Genomic DNA, 11,146 nt, shown 5'->3' with positions numbered 1-11,146 from the left:
GGGGTTAGAGTCAGTTCATCACGTGTCATCTCTGCTGCTTCTTCCTCCTCAGGGGGAGGATTCCTTGCACACTTCCCCTGCTCCAGAATGGAATCCCTCCCATGGGAGACAGTCCTTCCCAAACTTCTCCAATGTGAGTCCTTCCCATGGGCTGCAGTTCTTCACGAACTGCTCCAGTGTGGTTCCCTCCCACGGGGTACAGTTCTTCAGGAACAGACTGCTCTAGTGTCGGTCCCCCAGGGGGTCACAAGTCCTGTCAGCAAACCTGCTCCGGCATGGGCTCCTCTCTCTGTGGTCCACAAGTTCTGCCAGAAGACTACTCCAGTGAAGGTCTACCATGGGGTCACAGCTTCCTTCAGGCATCTACCTCCTCCCACATGGGTTTCTCCCTGTGCTGCAGGTGGAGATCTGCTCCACCATTAAGCTCTGTATGCTGCAGGGGCACACCATGGTCTTCATCAAAGGCTTTAGGGGAATCTCTGCCCTGGCACCTGGAGCACCTCATCCCCCTCATTCTTCACTGACCTCAGTGTCTGCAGAGTTGTTCCTCACGTATTCTCACTCCTCTCTTCATCTGCAGTTTTGCAGGGATTTTTTCTCCCTTCTTAACTGTTATCACAGAGTCACTACCACTGTCACTGATGGTCTTGGCCTTGCCCAGTGGTTGGTCAGTCTTGAAGCCAGCTGGCACTGGCTGTATTGGACATAGGGGAAGCTTCTAGCAGCTTCTCACAGAAGCTCCCCCACTACCAAAACCTTGCCGTGCAAATCCAATGCATTTCACCTCTTGCTTCTGTGAATCACATATTTAAGAATTATTATTAAAATCCACATTCATCACATGATCTTCACAAACTTCACTCACATCAGTGAAAAATAATTCCCCACACCAATATCAAAATAATAGCATTACAACACTGAAAGAAAGTGGACAATTTACATACAATCCACACCTTGTCTCTTCACCACAAATACAACAACAAAAATTCCTCATGATCATTCCACTTTACACCCTCTAGCTGTGTTTAGTCCATGTGTTGGACACCAGGTGCCTACCAAGCCGCTCTGTTACTTCCCTCCTCAGCAGAACAGAGTAGGGAGAAAATAAAATGAAAAAAAAACCTCAGGGGGCAAGGTAAACATAGTTTAATAAAATACAAACAAAGGCCACATGTGGAAGCCAAGGAAGACAAATGATTTATACTTTGCTTCCCATCAGCAGGTGATGTCCAGCCACTTCCTGGGAATCAGGGCTTCAGTATGCATAGCAGTTGCTCCAGAAGACAAATGTCATAATAACAAACACCCCCACTCTTCCTCCTTTCTCTTAGCTTTTATTACTAAGCAGACATCAACTGGATGGAAAATGCCTTTGGTCAGCTGGGGCTATGTCCTCTCCCAAGCTCTTGCCCACCCCCAGCCTGATGGTGAGGGGTTGATATTGTAGACACAGCCTTGATGCTGTGCGAGGGCTGCTCAGCAGTAGCCAAAACACTGTTGTGTTATCAACACCTTTATAGCTATCAGTACAAAACACAACACTATGAGGGCTGCTGTGGGGAAAATTAACTCCACCTCAGCCAGACACAATACAGTTAGAGACAAGATCCCGACTGATATCTGGGCACCTTATTTTCAGCATCTAAATATATGTATGCAGGGGAATAAATTTCTGGCCTAGCTGCTTACTTTACTTGTTGTAACATGATGCCTATTGACATCTGAGAAACCCCAGGGTACTGAAGACAACCACACTGATGGATCTAGGGAACACCTGTACTATTCCTATCCAGCTGGAAGTTAAGAACATCTCAGATATCAATAGCTACATATGTTCAGGTAACTGAATCTTCTTCCAGATGTCTGAACTCACATTAAAGTCCACGAAGACCTTTTCAATGTATGACGAGACAATTTTCCATTAGGAAGGGGAAAAAAAAAAAAAAAAAGTCACTGTCAAAAAAAAGTTATTCAGCCATCCCTAATAGGCAAGAGTCCAATTACACTGCTGTTCACTCCAGGTCATGAGACATCAGTACTCTGTGTCCTAAAAATAAAAAGAATAAGATTTAATGGGAAGTACAGAGAGTAAATCAGAACCAGGGAGTCCTGCCTTTCCCAGCAACCATGGTTAACTCAATCCCTTTTTATGTATAGCACTCAGGTTCTGTTTTTTGTCAGGGGAAAAAATAAAAAGACCAAAAAAAAAAGCCCTCACAGGTGTTGGTTATTAGTACACTTTTTCTCAACTTCTCCAATGATTAGGATGATCAGGGATTTACTTATTATCTTAACCTTTGGCCAATGATACAATCAAAAGAAAAGACAGTGACCTTCCCAAGGTAAAAATATGTTGTGCAATGGCTCAGAAGAAATAAGGGTAATTTTGTAACAGAATGGGCTATACTTTATATTACATTTTTCAATGTAGCTTTAATTGCCAAAACTTCTTCCTGGTCAAGAGTAATAACAATCTTTAATAGGATTAAAGTCTGGTAATGAAATAATTATCCACCTGCTTAACTGAAGAACTTCATCAGTGATTTTTGCTTAACGCCTGGTCAGGACAGCAGGAGTTAATTAGAGCCTAGTTAGGAAAATAATATCTCACTACTAGCATATTCTCTGAAATTATAAAGGCAACTAATAACTGTTTCTATGGGGTTTTTTAGTTTATTATTAATGTCCTACTGCTTGCTATACATGATTCTCTGTATTGTGTGTGACTGTACTAATAATTGTCCTTTAATTTATCAGGCTTTAGTACTGAATACTTAGGACATCTTTTGTTGTACACTTTATTGCCATTATTTGGTATTAACATTAGTCCAAAAAGCCTAACGTAATTACATTTTTCCTAAATCTGTCTTAAATCTGTGGAAAATGGTCTTATTTTCTACATTTCCTATTAATAATGTATATACAGATTCAATAAGTCACTTTAGCACAGAAATTTCTTCATCATAATGTGATATTGTATCTCCTCTACACTTTTCATGTTCACTGTTATTCTCACCATTAGAAGGAAGAACAGAGGCACAGATATTTTTGATAGCTGCCTGAATCCACTGTGTAAGGTTTAGGAGCAAGTTCAGTCAGTATGTTGACCTGAGCGTTCACAAGATTTCTTAGAATCTTATCATGGCCAAAAAAACCAGAATTCGCTCAAGAACAGCACCGTCTTCTGTGTTAACAATATTGAACCTTTCCAGCCAAGGTCCCCTTATAAACATTCATTACACCAAAGAGATTAGATGAATTCATATATAGGATAACAACTCTGAAAGGGCAAAAAACTAAGGACAGGTTGCTACTCTTCAAATTATTGCACATGAAGTACACAGGGGCTTGCTCTTTACTAAGAGCATGACTGATATTCTTGTTTACCCTGACTAGCACTTTTTTTCACCAGGAACAGTTCCATTAATTTAGAAGAGTAGTATCATGTTTATACTTTACTCTTTTTCCTGTCTTCATTGAAGAATTTTGTGATTCGCAAGGTTTGTAACATTTGCACAATGAAATTCATACTGAAGTTCATTTCAAAGGCATGGAAGTTAGTGACAGATTTTAGTCTGTTTTCTAGAAAAAAATAGGAAGAAAATTTGAGTTCTCCCATTAGCTTCTGAACATCTTAAAAAAAAAAAAAAAAAAAAAAAAAAGAAATGAAAGTAGAAGAATTAAATCCATTGTTGTTACCAGTTTGAGCATGAAATGGATTACTGGTATGGAAAATAAAATATTACACTTTTATAAACTGTTTGTTTTCTCCTCTCAAATTCTCATTTGTTTCAAAGGCCATTTACTTTGCCCATCCCTGAACACAACTCTGTTGGCAGTGCACTTCAGGGATCAATGTCCTGTGACTGCTGAAAGTCCATCAAAGTACAGAGGAACAGGACTTGAAGAGACCACTGTCCAGCCCCAAGGCAGTCTCAGTCATCACTACTCCCATGGATGTTTGTCTGATCTTTTTCAAAAACCCTTCAAAGATGGAGGCTCCATGTTTTCTTCATTTGATTTATCAAAGGCTTTAACAATTTTAGTGCCAGAAAGATTTTTCCTGACATTTCATCCACAACCTTCCTTTAGCAGATTTAGCTAGTGTCTTTTTGTCCTGACATGTGCAAAATTATTACTGTCTCCTTTCCAAAGGTCTTTTCATAATACAAGATGTGTCATATATCTCCTTCATCTTCTCTTCTGGCAAAACCATTGCTTTGCTTCTGACCTTTCCCCCTATGCTGCAGTTCCCTGGCCTCTCCTCAAATCCTCTGCTTGCCTCTAGATTATTTCCAGCAGATCCAAAACTTTCTTGAAAAACACTTCAAAAGTAGTCCTCATCATAGATCAGTCAAATTTCTTACCAGCATGATATACTGCTTCATGTAAGAAGTAAATAATACCCTCATTTATATACCAAATATTTTTGCCTTTCTCCAGTACTATAGCCTCACTGACATAATTTACTCACCTTGTTAGCCATCTTGACCCTCAGATGATTTCCTGGAGGCCTCCTCTGTAAACAACAGCTTCATAGATTGTGTTTGTGTGCTTGATTTTTTCCAGCCCTGTATTGTTTTTTTGCAGCTGTTTCAGTTATACTATATCCCAAAATTATTAATGTAAAAAGTGGATTGCTTTCCTTCTCTGATGTAAGGCACTCGTGGAGTATGACCAGCAGATAATGACAGATAATGAATGTAAGGACCATTTTCAGATCTTGTAAGGTCTTAATTAGCAACATATTAAATGAGAAGCAAAAGAGACAGCCATCTTGGACCACACAGGAACCATGTTTCTGTATAGCTGGGAAAAGTAGTCAATATATTTTGTGTTAGAAATGAATGTTGTGTTTGGCTGAGACAGCCTTTCACTTAAAAAGGGAAAAAAATTTCTTCAACTGAAAATTTTCAGAGCCTTTTATATTGATTCCAGATGACAACTAGCTTTGGAAATAAGTGTTTATTGCATTCATCTACTGACATCAAGCCCAAAGAACAGAAATCAAGGGAAACCAGAAAAGAATTCAAGACAGAAGACATTTCGTGGACTATAACAGAGATTCAAAAATTATGTTCTGTAGAACTTATAAGATACATAGAAATGCTTCAGAGAATATTTTTATTGACCTTTTGATTAAAAAAAATATTTTTATTAAAATTTAAATTAAGCTTTTTGGTCATTTTTGTGGCATGATGGACAACCCATGGTGAACATTAGACAATAATTAATCAATGGACAAGTCAATGAAATGACCATTCAAAACTGTTTCAGAGGATAATGGTCTTCCCACTTCAGTATTGAAAATAAGCCTATTAAAGGTGAACATTGTGTTAATTTTTCTCACTTACCATTACAAGAAAACCTGAAGTTTTGTTCTATGTTTATATTCAGGGATTTTTTTTATTTTAAAAAAGCATTTTCATTTTATGTTCAACTTGAGTTATGTTTGGTGGGGTTTTTTCTGTTTTGTGTTGTGTTTGTTTTTTTTTTCTGTTTTGCTTTTTCTGAGAAATAGAAAACAACTATGCTCCAAAATTTATGTTGGCCCTATTAAAAAATATAGAAAACTTTGTCCAGCTCCGAGTAATTGTAGAATGTCTGATATATAAAATTTATGAAATGTACTTGTATCGATGGGGATTTTTGTAGACTACCTGGCAGAATAAAAAAGTTTTTGTCATGTTACTATATGTATACTAACAGTTCTACCATTGAATTGCAGCCTCAACTTTTTGTAACAAGCAGATGCAAGGGAAACCTTTTTACCTGTAAATAGAGAAATCAAGTCAAATATCACTGATTAAACATTTAATGATACCAAAGATGAAGGCAATAAGTGTGGATGAGAATCTGTTTCAATCTATAGTTTTTCAATAACAAGCTGCCATTTAAAAAAGATAAGCAGCCTCTTTTGATCATTCATACAGATCATGTGCATGAGTTTATGTTTTCCTATTTCTGCATGCAAAAACTTTTGGGTTTTTTTCCCCCTTAAGAGCAGTTTTAAATACAGCATTCAAATGACAAGACGTGTGTCTGAAAACATCACCTGATGTTCTCTAGGTAGCCGCAAGACATGGTTTCAGGTTTGTTTCAGTGGCGCCTGCCCTCTCCTAAAACTGGCCCCAGCTCCTCTACCAGGGGCTGCTTTCTCCATTACAGTGACAGCATTTACGAGACATGGTGAGGTGGGCTGCGGAACTGATTCTCCTGGGGGGAAGAAATGTTTATTGCTAGTCTGGATCAGCTCCCTGCTCCAGCTCCCTGCTATGCCCACAAATAGCTCTGGCAGGGAGTAAGCATCCCAAAGAACATTGGAAGGGGAAAGGAAAGAAGTGCTGAAGCTAGCACTGTGGTCAAGTAACTGTACCATAGCCCTACTGCCAAGGTAGAAAAATTATCCCAGTGGAAACCAAATCAATCAAGCACACTGGTGCGAACCCCTAGTATACAAATGCTTAAACAAATTAAATCTAATTTAATCCAATCAAGAGTTAATACTCTACATTTTGCATTGTGTTTAAACAGCTTTAAAATCCATCTGCTCATTTCATACCTGGTGTAAGCAAAATTATCACTCTTTTATACTAGGTTGCAATGAAAAATTAATTCCACTGCATAATTATGACTGTATATTTTCGGTCTTCAGTGTTTAAATGATAATTCAAGGCCCCATTTATAAAACTTTTTGAAGCTTTGGATTGTCTAAAGTTACCCTGTTTCAAACATACCCTTTTCCTCAGAAACTAAACATTTATCTGTCATGTCTGCACAGCAAAATTGCCTATTCTTGGAGCTGTGGTTAAATGACTTGGACCCAGTCTTCCTCCCACACCTTTCCTCCCACACCTTTCCTCTAAATTTCAATAGTTTTAAAGAATTGTCATAGCAATAAGAGCCTCTGGGAGACAACAATAAAAACTGAAATTTCTCTTTATTCCAAAGCAGATTTGCCTTCACTATTACAAACTTTATCATGACAGTGTGTGACTGTGGATCTGACCTTTGTAGACCATAGAAACTGTCCTGACTCCATTTTCACTTTTGCCCCTGTTGATTGGATTAACAAGTTCAAGACAAAATACTAACTCTAGTCCTTTTCTCCGTGCTGAATTCTAATACCTTTTTCTGGACATGATCCTTATGAAATATGAAGCTTTAGGAATAACATCTCAGAAGTCTTGACTATTTAACTTCGGTTGTTTACTTTTAACTTTTGAAGTTCCCTGGTTTTTTTAAGCCATTAAAATAAGTTGTTGTTATTATCTTCTTAGATAATAATAACGTAGGTAAATGGTAAGATTGTGAAATATTCCTTTATCATATTAAAGTTTCCTCCAGCTTTCCATCATCATAAGACAACTATATATCATTAACTGCTGTGGAAATGTGCGTCATAAATTTTGGACTATATTGTGCTGGTTAATGTTTCATACCATGGGTGAAATCTAGTCCTACCATCACCCCACAGCAAATTGAGCTCTAGGAATCAGTGTCCAGCCATGCACATTGGTGGAAGACACAATTTACTCTCCTCTGTTCACATGTAACTGCAGTAGCATGGTGGTTAAGGTAAAAGAAGATATGAACCTGAGTCTTGCTCAAGGCAAATCAGATGTATATACACACTGAGTTCTCAAGGTTATGAAGAGAGGACAAGGATAGTCTAAAATAATAACACCCTTGCCATTGTTGCCTGGGGAAATCCAACTGCTCTGTTCAGTGGGGCCATCTAGATTTGGTAGTTTACTTTTATTCTTTCTGCTATTCAGTATATAATAACCTCCAGAAATCAAATCAGATCTGAGTCTAAACAATGCAGATTTCCATAGACATTTTCAAAAATAGTTTAAATAAAATTGCCACATTTTAATGTCCTTGGAGCTACAATAATGGAGGGGGATCTTGCACAGAGACAAAAAGTGTCAGAAAAACCCCAAGTGTTTTAGATAAGTTTTGGGCTGTAGTTCTATGTGTAGGGAGAAGAGTGCTGAAACAGGGGTGGCAGGGCCAGGAGAAAGAAAAAAGCTGTTGTGAAACCAGCCATTATCTTACAAACTACACAAGTTTGTAGCACAAGCTAAAACCATTCTGCAAAGAGCAGCAAGAGAATCTCTGAGAGAGCTGTGAAATTGTCAGACTTTCACCTTTGAAGAGCCCATGGGGAGAAGCACATTTCCTCTGCTGCATATTCAATCTCTCCTCTGCAGCAATGTTGTCCTAAAGGCAAGCCGCCACCACTAGAAACAACTTGGCAGAGGAGCTGCATGCAATAGGGAGTGCATTGATCATGGAGGTGATGAGTGGAGAGAAGACATAGTAATTACTGTTCTATCAAACGCTCGCCTCTGCTCAGTAGTGTGGGAGTGGACTTGCAGGGGTGGTGGTATTCAAGACTGAAAAACTTGGGTAGAACTGGTAGGAAGTGACAACTCTGTGCCTGTGGAATACTAGTCCTTCAGATATGCTTTTATGGTAAAACTAAGAAGTTTAAAGTTCTGTAAGGTAGTGAGGAAACCTTTCCATTTAAATGAAAAAATAGTCATTTTTTAAGGGGGAAAAAAAAAAAAAAGAAAAAAAAGACCCGTAAGCCCATTACTTTCTTTTAGACATGTCCTTCTCCTTAACCACAAACAGCTGGAAATTTGCACAGAACAGCGACAGTAGGAAGGAACTCATTTTAATGGAATGTCTGTGCTCCAGATTGGCAGAATAAGGCAGAAAATACAGAAAAACCAGGTTTCCCAAAATGACCCATGGTGATCAGAGTTCCTATGTGGTGGATTTCAGCATGTGACCCCTCTATACCAATGCTCACTCTCCCTGAAAAATGAAAGACTTTTGAAATGTCTTATGTAGCGCTTTGTGTGTGCTCTGGTACATTAGAAAGTGGTAAGCAATGCGTTCTGTGGTTTTCCTAGGCATGACTTCAACAGCACTGAATAAACACATATAATGGTTTAGATGTGGTGGCTTAAGTGGAAAATTCTAATATGTACACCAAAAACTGACTCATAGGCAACATATTTTTCTAATATGTGGAACAAAAAAATGCATCCCCATAAAATGTGAGGTGTTACTCATTTGAAACAGGACTGCTTATGATTCTTTTTCAAACACTAGTTGAAAGGGCTGTAGGGTGCATGATTTTTAGGCCATTTGTGGGATAGCCTAAAGACTATTAGCCTCAGCAGCACTGATACATTACAGAAAACCTGATGGATGCTCAGCCAAAGGTTGGTTTTTTTTTTTAATCTGGAACCTCTTTGGGAAGGAAAAAAGAGGGAATGTGTCTGAGTGCTGTAACACAGCCTCTGCTGGCATAAGCTTGTGATGGCAGCACTAGTCACTATGGTTTTATAAGGTTTTCAAGGTATGTAACAATATTAAATATTTGCAATACAGTTAAAACTCCCTGTTGTAGTCTTACTACCGAAAGCACTTTGAGTAGTGTAAATATTCAGGTTGTCTACCTCCTCAAATGAGAATATGGGGCAATCAACAAAACACTAGTAAGAATTGAATACTGTTGCCAGACATTATTTGGAAGGCTTGTGGCATAGTGAATTAAGATTCTGTAGGTTTGTCTTACCAGCTTTTTTCATAACTTTACGGGATGAAAAAGTAAATTTAACACAATGGGCTGAAATTTTTCAATGCTACACCTCTGCAGGAAAATCTGAGTTCTTGAGATTCTGTAGCTTCTGAAATGATGTTAGGAAAAATATGAGAACTTGCCCACGGTAACTACACTTATAAGTGTTCATTTACAAGGTCTATATCTTCATCCTCTGGAACTAGGTGATGAAAATTGGCAGCATCACAGCTCTAATTTTTAGACAGCCCTGTGAAAGTTTGCCTAATTTAGGCAAGGTATAAGGCTTTGGGGATAAATGAAGTAAACCCTTATACACACACTGAAAGGAAAGCTTGCCAAATTCAGCTCTCAGAAGACACCATCTTGTACTGCACATACTCAGTTCCCTCGCAGATCCAACCTACAACAAAGTCCTGAGGACTTCATCCCCACAGATGTTTCCAACTATAGTTACACCCTGTATAAGTACAACTTTAGTTCCTCATAGCAGTGGTGATTCTAGGAGTTGGGAGGCTCCTTTCCAAGGTCTCAGAATTCCCCTACCCAACCCATGTAGAGATCATTTGATATAATTGCAGAAATCTGAGTGGGTAAGATGGACAAAAAGCAGTGTCAGAGCCAAAACCAGGGTTGTAAGATGGACCATTGTGGGAAGATGTGACCTGGGGTTAAGAATAGATTTTGAGGAATGACATGATATGAGTGGAGAACAATATTTGAAAGGTATTTCGTATCTTGTGTCTCTGATTTTACAATGGTAACATCAGCTTAATGCTGATATGAAATTTGAAGTTCTTCAAGATAGTATAAATTGATGGACAAGTTTCATATACACACAGCATATCTGGAGTACAGCTGACCTTACAACATCTAGATATTAGGCATTTAGCTCTGAGTAAGACTGGCTATTTCCAGAGTGAGATTCTTTTGGCCTGTTAGAGCTTAGGATGAGATGCATGAGTTGAGAGTACATATTTCTGTACTTTGACTAGAGAAGTTGACTAGTTCAGATTTAGACACTGAACTTTCAAAAGTCTGAAGCAAAATGAGAAAAATCCCTTGTGAATAGTGCCTTCAAATCAATGTCCAACAGGTATCCAACAGAATTTGTGTTTACATGCCTGTGATTATTTATTGATCCTGTATTTTAAAATATAGTACCATGGTCATTATACTCCATACAAACACATCAATGCACACCTAGACAGAAGCCACACTATGAAATATGTTTTATTAGAATAAACTGATATTAACATTAACTGTTAGGAGGGGCTTTCTCTTATGCCAGCCATACTTAGCAACATTTAGAGCTGTCCATCCTCCTAAAATAATTTTGTGTTACAAAGAAAGAAACAGGGGTCTTGACAGGAGGTACAGGATTCCTATAATCTTGGGATCAATCACTCAATCCAACCATCCCAGTCTTTATAAAGGTGGAAGGCAGGTTAAACACAGCTTAGAGAGTAGTTAATATTTATTTACCATTTCACTGTACTGTTGCGTCACTTCTGTGCAAAAAGATAAATGCTTCAAATCAGCAAC

This window comes from Athene noctua, chromosome 2 (assembly GCF_965140245.1).
Source record: "Athene noctua chromosome 2, bAthNoc1.hap1.1, whole genome shotgun sequence".
In the NCBI taxonomy this organism is placed as follows: Eukaryota; Metazoa; Chordata; class Aves; order Strigiformes; family Strigidae; genus Athene; species Athene noctua.
The sequence above is the reverse complement of the archived record's forward strand: the minus strand, read 5'-3'. Positions refer to the sequence as shown.